Below are 23,440 nucleotides of genomic sequence, written 5' to 3' on the forward strand. Positions count from 1 at the left end.
TCCACACCCTAGAATCCCAAAAGAAGCGGCTGCAGAGTGAGTGGCTGCAGATCTTCCAAAATTTCCAAAATTCTGGAATGATCCCAATGGATTGGGAGTTAGCAAACAGAACATTATTATTCAAGAAAACAGAGAACGAGAGAGAGAGTGAACATGAGGAACAATAAGCCAGTTAGTCTGACAGTAGTCATCAGGAAAATGCTGGGATACATTATTAATGAAGTTGTACTGGGGCACAGAGGAATTCATAACATAATTTAGCAGAGTCAATATGATTTTATGAAAGGGAAGTAGTGCTTAATAAATCTCGAGTTTTTGAAGATGTAAATGGATAAAGGAGAGCTCGTGTGATTTTATTTAATTTTTAAAAAGCATTTGATGAGCTGCCACACAAAACTGAAATAGCTGTTGCACAAAGAGCAGGCTTATGGTGATGATTATTAGCATGTGTAGAAGATTTTTTTAAAAAGCAGAGAATGAATAAATGTGTCATAGAACATAGAACATAAAACACTACGGCACAAACAGGCCCTTCGGCCCACGAGTTGCGCCGATCACATCAACACCTATCTATAACCCCCAATCCCATAAAACCCCATATACTCATCCAGAAGTCTTTTAAAAGACCCCAGCGAGTTCGCCTCCACCACCACTGACGGCAGCCGATTCCATTCACTCACCACCCTCTGAGTGAAAAACTTACCCCTAACATTTTCAGTTTGTCAAGCTAGGATGCTTCATGGATAGAGCTTGGATCTTATATATTTATAATCTGTATCAATGATCAAGGTGAAGAGACTTGACTATATGAGTGTAATGTATCCAAGTTTACTGATGCAAAGCTAAATGGGGAAGTAAGCTATGGGAAAGAAATGAAGTGTTTTCAAAGGGGTATGGATAGATCAGTTGAGTGGGCTAGAAGATAGCAGATGGAGTACAACCTGAGGTTATTTACTTCAATAGGAAGAATAGAAAAACAGAACGATGAGAAACTATTAAATGTTGATGGTCTGAGAGATTTGAGTGACTTTGTATACGAAGCACAGAAAGTTAATATACAGGTACAGTACGCAATAAAAAAGCAAAATGTTATGTTGTCCATTATTGCAAGTTGCTTGGAGTCAAAATTAAAGGAATCTTGCTGCATTGTATTTGACCTTGGTAAGACCACTGCTGGCCTCAGTAGCTAAGAAAGGACATACTTGTCCAAGAGGGGGTGCAACAAAGGTTCAATAGATTGATTCATGGAATTAAAGGTTTGTGAGCTGAGAAGCAATGAGTAGAATGCAGCTATACTCTTTCAAGCAGGTTTGCTCACAGTGTGCCAGAGGGCAGGGCAGGTGAAAGAGTCAGTTAGCGGGACTGAGGAAACAATGTGCTGAGAGCAAGCCTGCAGAATGTGTCATGAGCGGGGTCAGGGAAACAATGCACCCGGTGCATGGTGGGCAGTGCCAGGGTATCTGGTGGGTACTAGCATTGTGCCAGGTTGGCAGTGCCATGGTGCCAGGCTGGCAGTGGCTACGGGGGCATTGAGTGTCCCTGTCCCCAACACTCAGGGACCTCAAGGGCTCTGTTTCTACATGTAAGGTCATCATGCCTGGTCCCCGTTGGTGGAACTCCACCAGCGATACCGTTAAGGCAACAGAGCCCGAATGATTGCATCCCAGGCTCACTATTCATATTGAAATCAGCTTATGAATATTAAAATCTGCCTTGCGCCTGGTAATTCAGTGCTGATATCACTGTGAGAGGTGAGAAACAGGGTTTCTCTAGGGCTTTGCCCCAGTTGTTTCGAATTTGTTAGGCCCTCTAGCCCTCACCCCTTATACCCGTCCACACCCATGCCCCTTCATACTCCAAGCCATCTCCATGCCAGCCACTCCCACCTCCGTGAGCTCTCATGTCCTTCATACTACATTCATGCTGACCCAAGCCCCCTCAACCACACATCCAGTTTCTACAATGGACAGACCTCAGGAGCCATGTGGAAATAAAAAAATTAACTTGTAGCAATCTAATACAGCTCTCATTCTTAGTGAAGCAGATTCCCATTTGTGATATTCATTAAAAGCTTTTAAAACTCAAGTGGTTAATCTGTTATAAAACAGGCATACTTGTTTCAGTAGACACATCAAAGACAATTCATGTTCTAGTAGCTTTGTGAAACTTTTAAACTGTGAATTCAGAACTCTGTTGAAATAGCTGTTTTTGTTGCTTTTGGAATTTAGTTAACCATTCATTTTGATATAATAACTACCCTTGAGAAATGCCAACAAAGAACTCTACTGAAACCATGGACCAGGTGATATGCTTTCACCTACACCAGATGGCCTGTCACTCAAAACAGTCTAGCAAGTGGTGATTTTTCAAAAGACTCTTACTGGCAGCTTAAGCCAGTTTTTTCAGGTTTAAAGATCAGGGACTTAAAAAAACTTCTGATTATGAAACATAACTGAACAGTTTCTTCCTTTCAAGGGCATTTATGTCTACACTGTCAATTTGCAACTCCCATGCTGTGGATTAAAGCTTTGAGAACAACTGGAATGGGGTCTGTTTGAACTCAGCACTTAGTTCAAATGGCCCTGCTGAAGTGAGAGTTCCTGCTTATGTGAATCAAGTCCCATCCCTTCCCCCAGTGGAAAAAATTGGACTGGTTGGATATAGAGATAAAACATTCACATCCAGTCATGCCTACCATTTGTAAAGGTCCATAGTATCTTCCCCACTCCACGAGCATCTAGCCCATTGGGTAAGAATAAGGGGCAGCCATTTAGGGTGGAGATAAATAACTCATCCTCTAATTGCCTATATTCTTGTGTAAATCAGTGCAAGGACTGAATTAAACTGAGCAAATACAATGCCAAATCAGGTGCAAAAATGATATAAGGGCAGAAAGTTTGGATTGAGAGAGAACAAATAAATTTGCAGCAAGTGAAAAGTGAATCTATTTCCATAATTTCTTTTATAAGCTGTAAGCCTACAGGGGAATTCACCAGTTTTTAGTTAATTTCTCCAGTAATTTATCTTTGCTAATATTAATTAAATACTTAAAGTCTCACTGGACCTTTGGTTTCCACTATTTCTAGTATTTTTTACTATCATCTACTGTGAAGACAGACACAAGATATATTTACTTAAATCTATATCCTCATTCCCACTTATAATCTTTCCTCCCTCTGCCCCTAAGGGATCCATGCTTACTTTCTCTGCTCTCTTCCCTTTTACATACTTGGAGAAATCCATAAATCTGTTTCTATTTATATACAGTGTGGCCCCTTTATAACGCTATGGTTGGGGTACGTAAAATGTTATCACAAGAAAAGCGGGGTTGTGCTAAATCGGGATTCAAGAAAATCAGCTTTCAAACTGACCCAGTGTTGACCTAACATCCTAAAACACCCCTATTACTGCCCTATTTGACCTGTTTTTTGCACGTTTAACATCTGGCAAGTAAATTACCTTTTAATTAAAGAACTGTGCGAATAAATTGTTGTTGTTACAGCAGAAGTTAAAACGCAAAGTAATTTTCAGTAAAGCTTTTTAATAAACACAGAAAAAGATTTTCTTTTTCTAGCAGTTTGTTCCATTTTGATCTAAGAAAATACAGAAGTAATTCACCAAAAATTTTTCAGTTCCCCGGAAAGAGCAAAAAAAGGGTCCAATGATTCATCATGTTATATTCAAATTCACGCTAAATTGGAATGCGTTAACATTGGGGTTTTACTGTATATATACCTCTTTTAAGTTTACTATCATTCTGTTTTCTCCCTTTTAATCAATTTCATGGTCATCCTTTGGAAGGTATCAATGATAAATAAAGTGTTAAAAAGATAATTCATAAATTGCCCCAAACCTTGCTAGAAAATTAATCTCTTCTTCATTAATTTTTAAACGCACTGTAGCTGTAAAGTATACTTTGGAATACTTGAAATTCCTTCTCCTCACCTAAAGAACATATCAAATATTGATATCTACAACTTAAATTTATGACAGTTCAGCAAGACCTAAAGGTTAATTCCTTGTCTTCAATCTGGATCCTATATTTAGGCAGTGTTTTATGGGTCATGTGAGTTGTGTTTCAGCAAATATTGTTTCTGTTTTGAACCTGCTAATGTTTTAGATTGACACATAAGGATCCCATAACTGCAGGCCTTCAAAGTGCAAAGACTTACTCAAGTTTAAGGCCAGTATATGCTTTAATTTTCAAGCTATATTCATTGCCAAAATGTCTGTTGATGTACTGATTCGACAACAAGCAGTCATCTTGTCTATAAATTCTGAAATCAACCAGTGGAGTTCTTTAAACAACCTAGATGAATTAAAACAAAAAACTAAGTGTGTTTATTTCAACAAAGTATGATTGGGAAAGCATTTTTCTGCAACCACACACTTCCTCATCCACCCGTTTCACATGTCTTCAAACATTGTTTGTGTTACACAAAATTCGGGTTTTCGGTCATTTCTACTGTCTTTTGCAAACTTCCAGAATGGTTTGTGGGTGTTTAGTCCAAACAATAGGCAGCTACGTAACACTCTAACCATTAACAATGGATGCAAAACCCTTCTGACAGAAGCATTTGTCCCTTTTCATACTGAGTGTTTCCCATCATCAAATTTTTTTCTGTCTTATGTGGTGGTTATTTCAGCTGTTCTTTAGTTTATTAGGGTGGTCACCTCTATGTGTCCTATTCTTATGAAAGCTATTTGCAAATTATGCCCAGTTAGACCATACATCCTTGCATTCGTTTTTAATATTCTGAATCTCTTTGAACGTATGGGGTTAACTTCCACTTTGTTTTCCCATTTATCCATCGTTACTGTGACAGAGGAGCTCTGGAAAAACTGAAAATATGCATAAATACTTTGCAATGGGAGGATGATGCTTTTTGGGTGCTTTATTATAGGATCTCTCCAATGCAAGTTATGGTTGAGAGCATTTTGCTACATAGTATAAGTGCTTTTTTTATTGGGCATTGCTAGTTTAACCAGCATTTATAGTCCATTATTAGTTGCCCTTGAAAAATTAGTTGTGAGTTTCCTGAACTGCTCCACCCCATGTGGTAAACCCACAGTGCTATTAGGGAGGAAGTTTCAAGATCTTGACCCAGCGACAGTGAACAATGTTACATTTCCAAGTCAGGATGGTGAGTGACTTGGAGAGGAATTTCCAGGTGCAGGTGTTCCTATGTGTCCCTACTAGATGGTCTGGCAACTAAGGCTTTTCTTTTCTCTGGTCTGTCTATTGTAGGGTTGTCCAAAAGCGTGCACACATTCCAAGTGCCAATGGTGAGCGGTGTCACCTTCTGTTTTATTTTGTGTGTTTGACCACAAGAGGGGAATCCCACCAGCCGTGGTAAATTGGCCAGAGTGTAGTGAAGCAGGCAATGTTTAGGGCACCTTTTCTAGCCCCTTCCTCATTCTAAGGAGGTGAGCGGTGCGTTCCTGAAGAGGACTGCTCAGTCACCCAGGTAGACACCGAGTTTCATTGCTGCTTCAGTCAGTGGAAAATGATCATTGGGCCTGAGCCGCCTGTGTCCAGGTCTGTGGCTACAGCTCCCAGTGTACCCACACCTGCTGCTTCGTCACTCACCCATCGCCACAGGACTTCAAAGGTTGAATAGGATGATGATGATGATGATGATGGTGTCAAGACTAGTGCTTGATTTGGATTAAAGTGAGGGAGAGTTGCGCAGCGTCAACCTCACTCTCTCTTCCCAATTCCCATTTGGATCCAGTGGCAAGGCAAGAATCAAAACGGCTGGAGATGGGACTAGGCACAGTGGATGACCAGGACATCTTCTGTGTCTTGTCCTGCTCTTCGCGTTCCACGATGCTTGCAGAGACTGTCTTCTTGACCATTGGACCTTCCATTGGTCTCGTCCGCTCAATCTGCCAGTGTCTGGCTTCACATACTGGGATAGACATCTCCCTATCTCACCGAGGGTTGAGACCCGTCGGCTACCCTCACCTGGTTTAGCCGGCTTGTCGAAGCCATTGCCTGGGGTGTGGCCACTGTCGCATGCCCACAGCTACAGGGAGGCACAGGTGAGAGCTGAGCACCAGGTGGGGACAAAGGGTGGACAAACCGCCCTGAAATGACGCAAAATGTTCCCCCACCAGAGGTACTACCCCTCCCTGACATCCCATACACTCGAGAGCAAGTCTACCATTAGTCCACACACTGCTGATGAGAGCACAGACGCAGTGGACAGGTCATGTTATTTGTATGCCAGACGAGCACATACCCAAGCAGCTCCTTTTTGGGGAATTCTCTGCTGGAAGATGCTTGCATGGAGGGCAGAAGAAACATTACAAAGGCACATTCAAGGTCTTCCTGAAGTCGCTTGACATAGACACGACCACCAGGGAAACGCTGGCACAAAACTGCCCTACCTGACGCTGCCTCATCCACAAGGACTGTCAAGCTTATGAAGCAAGGTGCAGTGCTGAAGCACAACTTAAGTGCGAGCTGCACAAGTCCAGAGCCACTGGCGCAACAAATACAGTGCCTACACAAGTCTGTCCAATATGTGCCAGGACATTCCGTGCCCGAATTGGCCTGATCAGTCATCTTTGGACACACCGCATCCAGTCTCAAAATGACTAATGGTGTCGAGGTCCTCATCGACAATGATGAACGAATAACAACAACAACTAGATGGTCACAATCATGGGATTGGAAGGTGGTGAGTTTCTGCGGTCGTCGTATAGATGGTACATTGGGCTGCTACTGTTTGTCAGTGATAGAGAGAGTGAATGTGGAAGGGGTGCCAATCAAGCGGGATGCTTGCTAATCCATTTTTAAAAATCTCTAGATTGAAAGTTCTTACAGTGAGTAATTTAGACCCTATTGACAGAAATTAGTTGCAAGACTACCATGTGCAGCAATCCTCACACAATTACTAAACACCACAGCCTAGATATAATTTCAGCATCTGATTGTACCCTTGGCAGGTGAGGCTAAACAGCTCACAGTTTAGTTGTTCAACTGAAGTCTATTTCCTCCTAACTCCGCACTGCTTTGGCACATGGTGAATATGAAACTAAGAACACATTACTTACTCGTAGGATCATTTTCACTACATACATGCTTCACAGATCAGAATAATTCTGGATCAGCAACATTCTGCAAGCAGCTATAAAACAATTAGCCAGTTAAACTGTTCCTCCCTAACTGAGGCAGAAATATTTTACCAGGTTATCAAGAGAACTCCTTTTTTTCCTTCAAATAATACCATAAAATCTTTAACATCTTCCTCAACCAAAGAAACATGCATTTGGTCTACAGCATCTCTGGTCATAACATAGCAAAAAGGTTCTAACCTACAAATTGAAGGATGATTTTAAAATCATTAAGGCCTTTTGCAACAGGTATTCTTCTTTTTCCAGCTTTGCTGAAAGACAGATCAAGCAATGGAGAACCAGATGAGTTATTCTGATCTGTGAAGCATGTACGTAGTGAAAATGATCCTACTGCTTTTGATTTACAGTAGGGTCAAACTGATAGCATAATGGCAATTATATTATTATTTCAGTGTCACATACAAGAAGAACATGTGCTGTTCAATGTATGTTTGAAACATGATTCTCATAAGCTCCGAATTGACTCAGACCCACCATATTTCCTTCTGGGAGCCAAAGGTCTATTTGGCGTTGCCAGCAAGCACTTCCTAAATCCTAACTCTTTGCCCAAGTTTATGGATGCCTGCTCTTATATCTCCTTCTGTATCTCAGTGCCAACATTTGTTTGGTAATGCTCCTGTGAAATACCTTAACATATTTTACTATTTAAATATGACATATAAATGCGAGTTATTTGTATATAGATACATGAGATGCATCTTTGATGAAACCTATTTCCCCAAACTCCTGTTAGTGCACAAGTGACCCTGGAGTTGAATTGGTTACTCTCTCAAAATGGATTCTGGAAAGACTGAGGCAAAATGTTGAAGAAGTTATTTAAAAATGCAGTTAATCTTTCCACATGCAATTTGACTCCCCTGAACCATTTCAATGCAGGGAATTTAAAAGACAATGACTACCAGGCCTGTTGGAGCCATGAAGATGGAATGTCAAATGATAGTTTTCAGTGAGCTAATCATAATTCTCTTGTGTCCTTTCAGCTTCTCCTTCATTCCACAATCTTGTGATTCACAAGCTGCAGGTGGTGTAAGGCATGGACTCCTAATTTCCTCCTCTCCTATCATCACCCATGTAGTGAACATGGCCGAGCCTGTACAAACATTGTTTGCTTCACAATGAGCCTATGCTGATGAATTTAGCACACTCTAGGACCTCTGAGATGGTGACCTTGTCTTATCAAGACATGCTGTTGATACAGCTGAAACAGCAAAGATGGAAATTGTTGGGCCTTTTCTCTGGCATAGCTTAGCTACAGTAGTGACATAGCCATATCTCACTACTGTAGAAGATTACGCTGAGGATGTTGGCTTGGCAGGATCGCAGCTTGGTGTTCTCAGTCAGGTTGCTGTTATTCCACACTCTCGCACACAGCATGGACATAACACTGCAACTTTATGATACAAGTAATGATTTCAGCATCGAGTGACAGATTGCTGCTGATTATGGAGCCTAGCTTTGTGAAGCCATTAACCACCTCCAACGTCACATTGACAATGCTGATATTTGGCAACATGATATTTGATAACATTCTGGGCTATGAGATTTCTGATGCTGATGGTCAAACTAACCTCTACACAGTTGGGGAACAGTCTTCAATGGCATAGTGGTTAGCACTGCTGCTTCACAGTGCTGGGTTCAATTCCGGCCCTAGTTGATTGTGTGAAGTTTGCACACTTCTCCCTCGTCTGCATGGCTTTCCTCTGGGTGCCCTAGTTTCCTCCCACAGTGCAAAGATGTACAGGTTAAGTGGATTGGCCATGCTACAAAAATGTAGATAATTATAGACTGGAATGTGAAGGATGGTTGGAATGTGAGTCTTTACATTATTCAGTTAATAATAGGGTGTTGGGGACAGTTACACAACAAAGGGATCTGGGGTACAGGTTCATAGCTCCTTGAAAGTGGAGTCACAGGTGGACAGAGTGGTGAAGAAGACATTCAGCTTGCTTCGTTTCATCAGTCAGAACACTGAATACAAGAGTTGGGACGTCTTATTGAAGTTGTACAAGACATTGTTAAGGCCACACTTGGAATACTGTGTGCAATTCTGGTCACCCTATTATAGAAAAGGTATTATTAAACTAGAAAGAGTGCAGAAAAGATTTACTTGGATGTTATTGGGACTCAATGGATTGAGTTATAAGGAGAGGCTGAATAGACTGGGACTTTTTCCTCTGGAGCGTAGGAGGCTGAGGGGTGACCTTATAGAGGTCTATAAAATAACAAGGGGCATAGACAAGGTAGATAGTCAATATCTTTTCCCAAAGGTAGGAGAGTCTAAAACTAGAGGGCATAGGTTTAAGATGAGAGGGGAGAGATACAAAAGTGTCCACAGGGGCAATTTTTTCACACAGAGGGTGGTGAGTGTCTGGAACAAGCTGCCAGAGGTAATAGTAGAGGCGGGTACAATTTTATCTATTAGAAAGCATTAGATAGTTACATGGGTACAATGGATATAGAGGAATATGGGCCAAATGCAGGCAATCGTGATTAGCTTAGGGGTTTTTAAAAAAAAGAGCGGCATGGACAAGTTGGGCTGAAGGGCCTGTTTCCATGCTGTAAACCACTATGACTGATTCTATGATAACATAATCACATAAACAATGATAACGACAGGTTTATTTATGAATTTAATTACAGCATAATTAAAAATGAGGAAACATGATAATATTTTTGCACATGCCATTTATTGTTTCACTACTTTGAAGGCATCGTATATAAATGCTCGTTATTGCCAGGGATGGGCGTTCTCTTAATTTCTCAACACTGGGAGTTGAGTTATACTGGATGAGCAAGTTTGCCTAGATTTTGCAATCAGCAGTTTAGGAACAGCGCTCGTCATTCACTGTTCCGAAGCTGCTCACAGCATCTGAGTGGAGACCATTTTCATCAGGCTTCTAATCCAGTGTGGTACCATCTGTGTGAGCCTGGCAATCAATAGTATGGTTCTTCAATCAATCAAACTGAAGAATTCTCACTAACACACACACACACACACACACACACAAACACTCACACACAAACATATATAAAATTAATTCTACAGAAAATGTGCGGGAGGGAGGAAAGGTGGAATTAAGGGGGATTGATAAAAATAAATCGAAAATAAATATTTTTAAATTTTCACATTGTGGCCAGATGACCAGTAATCTGAATCCCAATGGACAACTGGACACACTAAATTTAACTGCTGCAGCAAATAGCTCCTACAACAAGAGCACTGGGAACTCAGACAAGCTAAGATCAAAAACAGTACAGATTAGGAACAAATGGGCAAGCCAGGGCATGTGTTAGGTGTGGAGATTGGAAGGACTCAACCTTGAGCACATTTGTCAATGGTTTATGTATTTGCTGGTTTCAGCTGGATTCTTTGAATGCACTTTCCACCACAACGTTATTTGGAATGAGGTACACGGAAATGCATACTGGCAACAGTCACCTAGGGTGCATCTAACATCCTCCAAATAAGGGATTTGCAATCTCATTGGGTGTTATGGCCTCAAGCTATTGGCTCGAAGCAAGGGCAGCTTCCAGAAGGTTGCAGAGGAAACGAATCAGAGGCAGCCCTGGAAGCAATTAGCAGTGAAGACTTGTCATGACCCACAGCAAAGAAGACCATAGGCAACATTCAGTGGCAACTTAGAAATGACAGAAGACGTATGAGAATCACCTTCACAGACAAGGACCCTGAGACAGCAGTGGCTCAGAGACTAGGACCCACAACTCAGTCAAGTTCATCAGCATGGGTAGTATTAGAATCTTAGGCAAATATAGTTAAGATAATTTTGAAATAGTAACTGTGTTAATATTTATTGAACTTGCTAATGAAATTGGGTTGAACCGCGAATCGAGCCTTGTCCTTTTGTTCATCTCATAAATAAGGGCACCTGATTGAATTCAATTTGATCTATTATTGTCACATGTATTAGCATATGGTGAGAAGTATTGTTTCTTGCACACTATACAGACAAAGCTTATTGTTCATAGAGAAGGAAACGAGAGAGTGCAGAACGTAGTGTTACAATTATAGCTAGGATGTCAAGAAAGATCAACTTAACGCAAGGTAGGTCCTTGCATTAAGCAGCAGCAGGGACAAAGCTGTTCTTGAGTCAGTTGGCATGTGACCTCAGACTTTTGTATCTTTTTCCCAACGGAAGAAGGTGGAAGAGAGAATGTCCGGGTTCCGTGGGATGCTTCATTATTTTGGCTGCTTTGCTGGGGCAGCGGGAAGTGTAGACAGAATCAATGGATGGGAAACTGGTTTGCATGATTGATTGGGCTACATTCATGACCGTTTGTAGTTTCTTGTTTTTTGTAGTTTCTGGGCAAAGTGTTTGAGATATACAAACTGTCTGAAGCGTCTGTTCACATTTCACAGACAACAACATATTCAACCATAATGTAAATCTTGAGAAAAAAGATTTCACACTTGTAAAATTAAATTTCAAGGGTCTGGGAAGTTTGGCAGTAAATAAAACTTTCCCTGCAGTTGAAAATTCACTTAAGCCTGAATTCATGAGTGCTAATTTATTCTTCTGTGTACAGCAACCTCATGCCGTCCATGGATTTTAATCCATGGAACAAATATATAAAGAAGAGGAGGCTGGCTAGAGTGAACGTTGGACCCTTAGACGATGAGAGGGGGGATTTAGCAGTGGGAGATGAGGAAATGGCTGAGGCTTTAAATAAGTTTTTTGCCTCGGTCTTCACGGAGGAGGACACAAATAGTTTGCCAGATCTTAAAGATAGAAGGATGGTAGGAATTGAGGGCCTGAATGCGATTACTGTCACTAGAGAGGTAGTGTTTGATAGACTAATGGGACTGAAGATGGACAAGTCCCCAGGACCAGGTGGAATGCATCCCAGGGTTCTGAAAGAAATGGTAGAGGTGATAGTGGATGTCTTAGTAATTATTTATCAAAATTCACTGGATTCCGGGAAGTGCCGGAAGATTGGAAAATGGCTAATGTTATGTGGCTGTTTAAAAAAGGTAGCAGACAAAAGGCAGGGAATTATAGACCGGTTACTACAAGTCTGTAGTTAGAATCCATCATCAAAGAAGAAATAACGAGGCATCTGGAAAAGAATGGTTTGATCGAGCAGACGCAGCACGGATTCGTTAAGGGGAAGTCGTGTTTGACAAATTTATTGGATTTCTATGAGGATGTGACTAGTGCGGAAGACAAAGGGGAACCGGTGGATGTGGTGTTTTTAGATTTCCAAAAGGCGTTTGATAAGGCGCCTCATAAAAGGTTGCTACAGAAGGTTAGGGTCCATGGAGTTAGGGGTAAGGTGTTAGCGCGGATAGAGGATTGGCTGTCTAATAGGAAGAAGAGAGTTGGTATCAATGGGTGTTATTCTGGTTGGCGGTTGGTGACTAGTGGAGTGCTGCAGGGGTCGGTGCTGGGGCCTCAACTATTTACCATTTATATAGATGATCTGGAGGAGGGGGCTGAGTGTAGGGTGACGAAATTTGCTGATGACACGAAGATGAGTGGAAAAGCAAATTGCGTGGAGGGTGTGGAAAGTCTGCAGAGAGATCTGGATAGGCTGAGCAACTGGGCGAGCACCTGGCAGATGGAGTATAATGTTAGTAAGTGTGAAGTTATCCACTTTGGCAGAAATAATAGTAGGAGGGATTATTATTTAAAAGGCGAAAAGCTGCAGCATGCTACGGTGCAGAGGGACCTGGGGGTCCTTGTGCATGAGTTGCAAAAACTCAGTCTGCAGGTGCAGCAGGTGATCAAGAAGGCGAATGGAATGTTGGCCTTTATAGCGAGGGGGATAGAATATAAAAGTAGGGAGGTTCACGAGGCTGATACCGGAGATGAGGGCGTTGGACTATGAAGAGAGACTAAATAGACTAGGTCTGTACTCGTTGGAGTTTAGAAGGATGAGGAGGGATCTTATACAGACGTATAAGATAATAAAGGGGATGGATAGGGTAGAAGTAGAGAGCTTCTTCCCACTTAGAAAGGATAGCAGGATTAGAGGACACAGCCTCAAGTTAAGGGGAGGCAGTTTAGATCAGAGTTGAGGAGGAACTTCTTCACTCAAAGGGTGGTGAATCTCTGGAATTCCCTGCCCGTTGAAGTGGTGGAGGCTACCTCACTAAATATATTTAAGTCACGGGTAGATATGTTTTTGTTGGACAGGGGAATTAAGGGTTATGGGGAGAAAGCAGGAAAGTGGAACTGATCCACTTCAGATCAGCCATGATCTTATTGAATGGCGGGGCAGGTTTGAAGGGCTAGATGGCCTACTCCCGCTCCTATTTCTTATGCTCTTATGTTAGCATGGAGCAGGGTACAGCAAAATCTTTGGAGCAGCAGAGCAAATTGAACCACAACTTGCAGATTTTCACGTTTAGCTGATCACGCGCAGATCCCAGGGCCTGAACTTTTAGCCCATTGGTCACACACAATCAGTGGGCTCGAAAGTGAGCATGTAACATGCTTCTGGCTGCAATCAGTCTCAGAACGCAACATCAAACTGGCTGGCAAATTAATGGGCAGTGAGCATGAAATGCAGGCTGGGAAAAACTGAGTGCTGCCAGGGAGAGCTGGAAGAGGGCAGGCGTCGAGAAAAGGGAAAGTGCAGCCTGGCATTTCTAATGTGCTCCCTCAGCCAATGTGGAACCAAAAGAGAAAATGCTGGAAAATATCAGCAAGTCTGGCAGCATCTGTACGGACAGAAAAGAGCTGATGTTTCGAGTCCAGATGACCCTTTGTCAAAGCTAAAACACATAGAAAATGGGAGATATTTACACTGCAGGGTGAAGGAATGAAAGATCTTTCATCTCATCTTTCATTTGCTCACCCTGCAGTATAAATATCTCACACTTGCTATGTCTTTTAGCTTTGACAAAGGGTTGTCTGGACTCAAAACATCCGCTCTTTTCTCTCCTTGCAGATGCTGCCAGACTTACTGAAATTTTCCAGCATTTTCTCTCTTGGTTTCAGATTCCAGCATCCTCAGTATTTGCTTTTATCCATCCAACATGGAACTGTCTCAGGGAGCTGCAGACCTGTAAAAAATAACATGCAATGGAAAAATGCTGTAAAGCATGTCTGAGCAGCACATTCAAGCACAAACCTCAGTCTGCAGGCACCATTTTAAATTCTTTTTCAGTTCTGACATTTCATCCGGCTCTGGTTCGAGGTTGCAGCTGAAATGTAAAGGCTGCCTGGCCAGTCGACCTGCTGTGCCAACTGTAAAAGTAGATGGACCATGTAAAATTATTTCTATTGGCCCCTCATGGGATAAGTCACCTGCTTGGTTGTTGGCAGGTATACTTCCGACTCTCACTTATGCCCACTGATCGAAATATCATGCAAGTCCAGGATGATGTCGGGATGTGTGCCTGAGGTCTTCTGGCACAATGTCATGCACTTCCAGGTCAAGGGAATGGCCCCATGTGCAATGTAAAATTCTGACCCAGCAGTTGTTGGCTGATTTACTCCATAATAATGGTAAGCACCAACAACCTTGTCTTTATTTTTAACACAAAATCCAGGACAATATTGATTAAATGTGGAGTTAATGTGGTCCAGTTATAATGGCCTGAATTTTTTGAGCAGCAGCAACAACAAGTGGCTTGCCATTGTGCTTGTAAGTATCCCTGACTCAACATTGCTAAGCACTTCTTCCAGGGTTATCTGATCCTGGTTTTCACAGAAAATACACAGCACAGCGTCCTTAGAGATTCCTTCAGATGAGAGTTTGAGGAAGACAGCTGACACCCCCTTTTAAAAGCACTACATGTCATATGGAAAGTTCTATGATCCAGTCTTTGATTGCTAGTGGATAGATGTGTGACTGGATGAGTGGATGAATGGCTGGATGGTTAAGTGGGGAAATGGGTAGGTGAGAAGAGTGGGTAGGTGAGTGAGATGGGTAGGTGGATAAGTGGTTAAGTAGAAATGCGGGTGAGTGGATTAATGAGTGAGGTGGGTAGGTGAGCAGTGTGGATAAGTGAGTAGATGCATGAAGAGGGTTGGGTGGGTTAGTGCATTGGGTGGGTAAGGTTGGATTCAGGTCAGGTCAGATTATGGGGGTTAGTTGGGTAAATCAGGAAAAATTGGATCAAGGAGACAGCTGTGTTGGGCAGATTAGATCAGGTCAGGAAGGTAGGTGGAGATCTTGGAAAAAAGGGTTAACAGTCACAGAAAGTTTAGAAATCACAGAGGCTGAAAAACAAAGGTCTTATAAGAGCCTTCACAGGCAGATACCAAGGCCATCAATCTGGCAAAGCACATAAATCAGATATCTGTAACTGGGAAATAGGAGTGATTCACAAAGACAGAAACAAGCTGTACAATGAGGTTTCTTCACTGATTGGAAATTACAATGAAGCAATTATAAAGGAATTCTGATTGGTTTATGTTAATTACTCGTAATCGATTTTGAAATTTTAATTGGCTTTGAATCTTGGAATACGCCACTCTGGCTAGTTACAGGGATATCAACAGTAGCTTCCTTGCGTCCTTGCTATAGCTTGTAAGAAAATACCTGTTTTAAGAAAACTTGTCTGGTTACTTGAAGGGTAAAGTTCTGATCAATTAAAAGGCTGACATTAAGGCATGCAACAGGGAGCCTGCAACGGGCCAGATACGAGCGGATTTAGATCAGGTGGGAGGCAGAAGTAAAAATAAGAATCTGGTTGTAAGGGAGATGAGACAGAAGAAGCCACCAAACCACAATCAGAGAGTTGGGTCATTCGCTGAAAGTTTTTCTGATTGCTTCATAAATTACATCAAACCAGCTAAAGAAATGGCAGCCTCATGAGTAATAAGACACCAACAAGTACTAAACAACTCCCACCACAGGCAACTGGTGAAACTTAAACTAATAAATTAATAAATTTGAAATTAAAATATACAATAACGATTAAACTGTTGAAAAAATGCATCTGATTGATTAATGTTCTTTAGAAACAAAAATCTGCATCTTTGCTCAATCTGGTCTACATGTGACTCCAGGCCCACAACAATGCTGTTGGCTCTTAATTGCCCTTTGAAACAGTTTAACCAGGTGAATCATCTGACATCGAAACCAGATCTGATAATGGCACACCTTGAAAAGTACTCCTTTCCAAAACTGGGAGCTTATGTCAAAACTGGAAGAGCTGTCCCACAGACTAGTTAAGCAACAACTTAACATTTTTATATTCATCTAATTATATCTCACAGCCAGTGCCCCAAACTCCTCAATCGCCATCTAAACAACAGCAGAGGCCCACAATAGTATATAGTCAGGAAAAAAATGGCAGTTGGATCTTCAACATTGTCTCAGGATTCCATAAAGTCTCATGGCAGCATGCCAAACACAGACAAGGACACATCCTGTACATTATCACCTGCAGTCCTTCCTCAGCTGATGAATCAGTACTCCTCAATGTTGAACATCATCTGAACGAAGCAACTGAGAGTAGCAAAAGCACAGACTGTTCTCTGGGTGGGAATTTAAATGTCATTCACAAATACTTGATTGAAACTTTTAAGATCATGAGGGGTCTTGACAAGGTAAATAAGGAGAGGATGTTTTCTCTTGTGGTGGAATCTAGAACTAGGGTCATGGTATGAAAATAAGGGGCCATTCAATTAAGAAAGAGATAAGAATAAACCTTTTCTCGCAAAGGGTCAAGCATCATTGGAACTCTTTCCCTCAAAAGGCAGGGATACAAAGTGCATGATTACTTTTAAGGTATAACTGGATAGATTCTTGGTTATCAAAGTTAGGCAGGAATATGGAGTGGGGCTTACAATGAGATCAGTCATGATCTTATTGAACGGTGGAGCTGGCTTGAGGGGCTGACTTGCCTACTCCTACTCCTAGTAGTCTACTCTCATCAGCTATCCCACAGCACTTACAAAGCAATTTACTGATTCTCAATTTGGATTCTGCTAAGTCACAAAGCTTCAGATCTCATTATGGCCTTGGCTCAAACATGGACAAACAAGCTGAATTCAAGACCGGAGGTGACAGTCACTGTCTTTGACACCAAGAGAGCATTTGCCCATGTATGGCATCAAGGATCTCGAGCTACAAGAGCAGGTCAGAGGCTGAATATGCTACAGAGAGTAACTCACCTCCTGACCCCCTAAGCTTGTCATCATTTACAGCGTGCAAGTTGGGAATTGTTTCCTGGATGAGTGAAGCTGAAACAAAACTCAAGAAGCCCAGCACCAAGCAGGACAACACAGCCCACTAAACTGGCATCCCTTCCATCACCTTAAACATTCACTCCCTCCACCACTGATACAGTGGTAGCAGCATGTACCATCGAGAAGATGCACTGCAGTCACACACCAAAAAAACTCCTTCTCCAGCACCTTCCAAAACTGCAACTTCTACCACTCATAAGGACAAAGGCAACAGATGCATGAGATCACCACCACCTGAAAATTCCCCCCAAAGCCTCACACCAGCCTGACTTAGAACTATGTCACCATTCCTTCACTGTCAAAATTGGGCAAAATTCTTTTCGAACAGTACTGTGGGTATATCTACATGACATTTACTGCAGAGGTTCAAGGAGGTAGCTCACCATCACATTCTCAAGGGCAATTAGGATAAGTAATAAATTCTGGCCTACCCTGTGCTGCCCACATTCTGTGAATGAATGTGATTTTAAAGATCTGACCTAAGTGTAAGAGTAGTAAAGATAATAACAGGAGATAAAGTAGAGGTAAGTAGCACGTGGAGGATATCATAGAAAGTCATTATACCAATATACCAGAAAGTATGATAAATACTGATTTCTTTTTGATTTGATTTATTATTGTCACATGTATTAGCATACAGTGAAAAGTATTGCTCCTTGTGTGCTATATAGACAAAACATACCGTCCATATAGAAGGAAATGAGAGAGTGCAGAATATAGTGTTAGGGTGTAGAGAAAGATCAACTTAATGCAAGGTAAATCCATTCAAAAGTTTGACAGCTGCAGGGAAGAAGCTATTGTTGAGTCGGTTGGTACGTGACCTCAGACTTTTGTATCTTTTTCCCGGAGGAAGAAGATGGAAGACAGAATGTCCGGGGTGCATGGGATCCTTAATTATGGTGGCAGCTTTGCTGAGGCATGTAAAGTTTCACTGTAATTTCTACATTTCACGATGTTTCAAGAGATTGTCAATGTCTTTCAACACCTGCAAATTATATCCTATACTCATTTCAATGCATTTCAAAGTGTGGATATTTCTATCCCCCAGTGGACTACAATCATTCAAAAAGACAGTTCAGCACCAGACTCGCGTGAGCAATTAGGGATGGGCAATATATGATGATCTTATCAATGACAATCACACTTCAGGAAAGAATTTTTTAACAGCAGAATCTCCTGGAGTCATGTGCTTAGTATGAATTTGAGATGTAAACCAACAGTGATAACTAGAAAAATATCCAAGAATTCACTGTAGGAGAGACACTTGAAAAATGAGTTGTGGATGATGCTGGATTTACTCATCACTGTCTAAACGAAATTGCAGGTAGTGTCTTAACATGGATAGAAAACTGGTTGGCAGACACGAAGCAAAGAATTGGAATAAAAAGATCTTTTTCAAATTGGCAGGCAGTGACTACTGGGGTACCGCAAGGATCTATACTAGGACGCCAAGGGTTCATATTATATATTAATGATTTGGATGAATGAACTAAATGTATTTGCTGGAATTTTACTGCCCTGCCCACCACGGTAATCGGAGTGGTAAGGGGCAGAAAATGGGAAGGTCCGTTGACCTTGGGCGGGATTTTACTGTTTTGGGACAAGCGAGGCTGTAAAATCCTGCCTATTGTCTCCAAAATTGCAGATGATACAAAGTTGGGTGGGAGGGTGAGTTGTGAGGATGATGTTGAGATGCTTCAGCGTGATTTGGATAGGCTGCGAGTCAGCATATGCATGGTAGATGCAGTATGATGTGGACAAATATGAGGCTATCCACTTCTGTAACAAAAATAGAAAGGCAGATTATTACTTGAATGGGTGTAAACTGAGAGGTGAAGACTCAGCGAGACTTTGGTGCCCTCATATATCAGCTGCTGAAAGTAAGCACGTAGGTACAGCAGGCCGTGAAGAAGTTGATGCTATGTTGGCCTTCATAGTGAAAGGATTTGAGTATAGGAAAAGGAATATTTTATTGCAATTATATAGGGTACTGGTGAGGCACTGAAGTATTGTCTGCAGTTTTGGTATTTTAATCTGAGGAAGGATGTTCTGCTATTGAGGGAGCACAGCAAAGATTTACCACACTGATTCCTGGGTTGGCAGAATTATCATATGAGGTGCGACTAAATTGATTAGGATTATATTCATTGGAGTTTAGAAGACTGAAAGAGGATCTCATAGAAACTAACAAAATCAGATAAGATAGATTCAGAAAGAATGTTCTCGATATTGGGGAGTCCAGAACCTGGTTCATAGTTTGAGGGTAAGGGGCAAATCTTTTAGGACTGAGGTGAGGAGTAATTTCTTCACCCAGAGGTTACAGAATGTGTGAAATTCACTACCACAGAAAGTAGTTGAGGCCAAAATGTTATGCAATTTCAAGAAGGAATTAGATATAGCTCTTGGGGTTAAAGGGACCAAGGGATGTGGGAGAAAAGTGGGATTACGGCATTGAATTTGATGATCAGCCATGATGATATTGAATGGTGGAGTGGGCTGAAAGGGCTGAATGGCCTGGTGCTGCTTTTGATTTCTATGTAAGCAACTGCAAATTTGAACTTGAAGCTGTGTTAAACTTTGAGGGCATCAGTGCAAAACTGAATATCAACAGCAAGAAGTTACTAATGATGCAATGATTTAAAAATGAAATGTTGGCCAGTGAAACAAATCCAAATCCTCACTTAATCCAATATGCTGATGATGATGACATTGCCACTTTGAAGGATCACTGAGGTGGTTGGAAGCAAATGAAAAATTAATTGCTGCAAGTGTGACGCAACTTCAGAATCTCCTACCTCTAGCACACGCCAGGAGTAAATGTCAACTGTTAAAAATTACTGATTTCTTCAACACACACATTCAACTCACCAGTGCCCCAAAGGACAAATTGTCAAAGGACACCATTGTCCCAAAGTATGACAAATCATACTTTCTGAGCACTGCTCCTTCATCGGGCGAGTGGAGCCTCCGAAAGCTCGTGATTCCAAATAAACCTGTTGGACTTTAACCTGGTGTAGTGAGACTTCTTACTGTGCCCACCCCAGTCCCAAGCCAGCATTTCCACGTCGTTAGAAAGAGAGGGAAACAAATTGGCTACTTGTCGTTTGAAGGGCACCACTCGGCAAACATGGGCCAGGCGAGGAGACAGTGTCTCTGCGAGTTATTGCCACTTTGAAGGATCACTGAGATGGTTGGAAGCAAATGAAAAATTAATTGCTGCAAGTGTGACGCAACTTCAGAACCTCCTACCTCTAGCACACGCCAGGAGTAAATGTCAACTGTTAAAAATTACTGATTTCTTCAACACACACATTCAACTCACCATTGCCCCAAAGGACAAATTGTCAAAGGACACCATTGTCCCAAAGTATGACAAATCATACTTTCTAAGCACTGCTCCTTCATCGGGCGAGTGGAGCCTCCGAAAGCTCGTGATTCCAAATAAACCTGTTGGACTTTAACCTGGTGTAGTGAGACTTCTTACTGCGCCTACCCCAGCCCCAAGCCAGCATTTCCACGTCGTTAGAAAGAGAGGGAAACAAATTCGCTACTTGTCGTTTGAAGGGCACCACTCGGCAAACATGGGGCCAGGCGAGGAGACATAGTCTCCGCGAGTTACCACAACCCATAGCAGGGATTAAACACTCACTACCCGACGTTCTGCATTGTACTGACCGAGCTCAGTGACCTCATACATTCATTCAACAATGACCCATTATACAAGTATATTCACATGTTTTCTTACTATAAAAAAATAAGTTCTTTGAATTGATTATCTTAATTTTGATTTATTATTGTCTCTTGACACTTTTGAAAGGTCCTTGTGAAAATATTGTTTCACCAATAGTGCAGTCTTGAGAAATGGACCCCGGGGACAGCGTTATAGCAGAGTCCCAGTGTACGTTGTAAAACAGCAATTTTCGTTCACACATAGTGATAACTACAGGCAGACATGAATACCTACTTTCAGTCATCTAACCCACCTAGTCGCAGTATCTCCATAATGGATTTCTCATAACCAATCTTCCTAAAATCCATCAAATGTTTCTGTTCTCCCCCCCCCGCCTCCGCCCCATTCAAACCAGTTCTGTAAAATGCTTCCCTATTCTCGCTACCTGAGAGGTCAAAGAGGGAAGAGACTGCTCAATAAGCATCGCGGGAAATAGACTGAACATATCTATATCTATTTGAAAAGTCAAAATAATCAACCATTTAATATTCAAACAATGAATCGGAGCTAAACACAATTGTAATTCCGAAAAACTGCAATAAAACAGGAAAATAAATGTGTATTTTGTAAACGCTCGAACTGAGATACTTCGATGCAAAGGTTAGATAGACTGTACTGTATTAAACTTAATCTGTCAGAGAAGCTAAGATTACTGTAACAACATTGGAAGTTTAAAAACCGATTCCCCCCAAAAAACAGGAAACAACTTACAATCAAATCAACGCCTGCACCGCTTCGGAGCTCATCGCGTCTTCACAGTCAGATTATCGAGGAAGCAAGAGGTTTGTGTTGTTCCTTTTGGTTCCTTGGGTAAGTAATATTACTGGTGAGAGCGCCCAGTGAAAAAGACAAGCAGCGGCTGGGAATTAAACCCCGCTATCAGAATTGAGAATACTGGTACCAACAGTACGTTTCCTCTGCAGCGCTCTGTGTTCTGGTGCTTTGTTTCTTTGGCTGGCCTCTTCCCGTAGTTGTCTCCTACTGGTGGAACTGGAACTAACTGAAAGTGATCAATAGCCAGTTAGTAAGAACACTTCCCCTTCTCGCTTTTCAGTTCACCGCTACTGCGGTGATGTTCTACTTGGCACGCGTGGAGAGCAGTTGGGCGCCCCCTAACTCCACCGAGCAGCTCACAACAAGGTCTGTAATGTAATGAAAGCGGAAATCAAATATGATGCCACAGCACAATTTTTGTTGATGAGGATGAGTCAGCAGAGTTCACATTAAGCAACTCACAAATATAAATGATGTTTTATTTCGCATTTTACCTGGTAATGGATGGTAATGAGAACAAACTAATCCACAATTACACTAAAGATTGGCCATCATTTTTGGCTGATTCAGAGATCGCAATGGAATGGTAAAATTAACTGGTTGGCTCAAACTGTGTTTATATTTTTTGAATGTCTTTATGCTACAATCCTAGTTTATCTTACTACTGGACAAGTCAGATCCCAAGGTGGAAAGTACCTTTTTAGATCCAAACTCTTATTTCTTTTATTTAGAAACATAGAGAAACAACAGAGATACAGGAGTCTGCTGATGTACTTTTTAACAACAGAGTAACACATTCATTAAATAAGGAAAAAACTATCCTATATTACTCCTTTGCCTACAGCTATGAGGGGAGGCAATGGCCTAGTGGTATTATCATTAGACTATTGATCCAGAAACTTAGTTAATGTTCTAGGAGACCCAGGTTTGAATCCTGCAAGAGGTTAAAAAAAATCTGGAGATTAAGAATCTACTGATGGCCATGAAACCATTGTCAATTGTCGGAAAACCCCATCCGATTCATTAATGTCTTTCAGGAAGGAAATCTGCCATTTTTACTTGGCCTGGCCTACATGTGACTCCAGAACCACAGCAAAGTGGTTGACTCTCAATTACCCCCCAAGGGCAACTAGGGATGGGTAATTAATGCTGGCCAGCCAGTGACATCCATGTCCCATAAATGAATTTTAAAAATCTTTTCAGATTTGTAAGAATAACACAAATTGAAAAATCATCTCACACCCTAACGGTCACAGTAAGTGCAGAGCCCATGCAAACCAATAGGGAACCTGTGGTCAGACACACCACACTCTCGAGCCAAGTGGTAGATGCCACCCAAAAACTTCTTTGGATTTTGCATCAATTCTGTCCAGATGTTTACCACACTGAGCTAGCTGGTCTTGGTGGAACTCTCTTTTGGTTTGATTTATTATTGTCACATGTATTAACATACAGTGAAAAGTATTGTTTCATGTGCGCTATACAGACAAAACATACCGTTCATAGAGACGGAAATGAGAAAGTGTAGCGTGTAGTGTTACAGTCATAGCTAAGGTATAAAAAATTGCATTAAAACATTGTTAGAGAGTTTAAAAGAGTTAGATTGCAGAGCCTTTGACTTTGACCT

At 41.6% G+C, this 23,440-nt stretch overlaps 1 protein-coding gene across 2 annotated transcripts in view; it reads right to left on the reverse strand.

Moving 5' to 3' along the window:
• Window positions 1-22,018, reverse strand: part of LOC145343066 (beta-1,3-galactosyl-O-glycosyl-glycoprotein beta-1,6-N-acetylglucosaminyltransferase-like) — a 93,914-nt gene extending 71,896 nt beyond the window's left edge. For both annotated transcript variants that reach the window (XM_080188887.1, XM_080188888.1), the window contains exon 1: window positions 21,751-22,018. The gene's annotated coding sequence lies outside the window, so the exon portion shown is untranslated. The remainder of the gene's footprint in view (window positions 1-21,750) is intronic.
• Window positions 22,019-23,440: the final 1,422 nt, after the last annotated feature.

The sequence above is a fragment of the Carcharhinus amblyrhynchos genome, chromosome 5 (genome assembly GCF_965287045.1).
Source record: "Carcharhinus amblyrhynchos chromosome 5, sCarAmb.v2.hapA, whole genome shotgun sequence".
Classification (NCBI taxonomy): domain Eukaryota; kingdom Metazoa; phylum Chordata; class Chondrichthyes; order Carcharhiniformes; family Carcharhinidae; genus Carcharhinus; species Carcharhinus amblyrhynchos.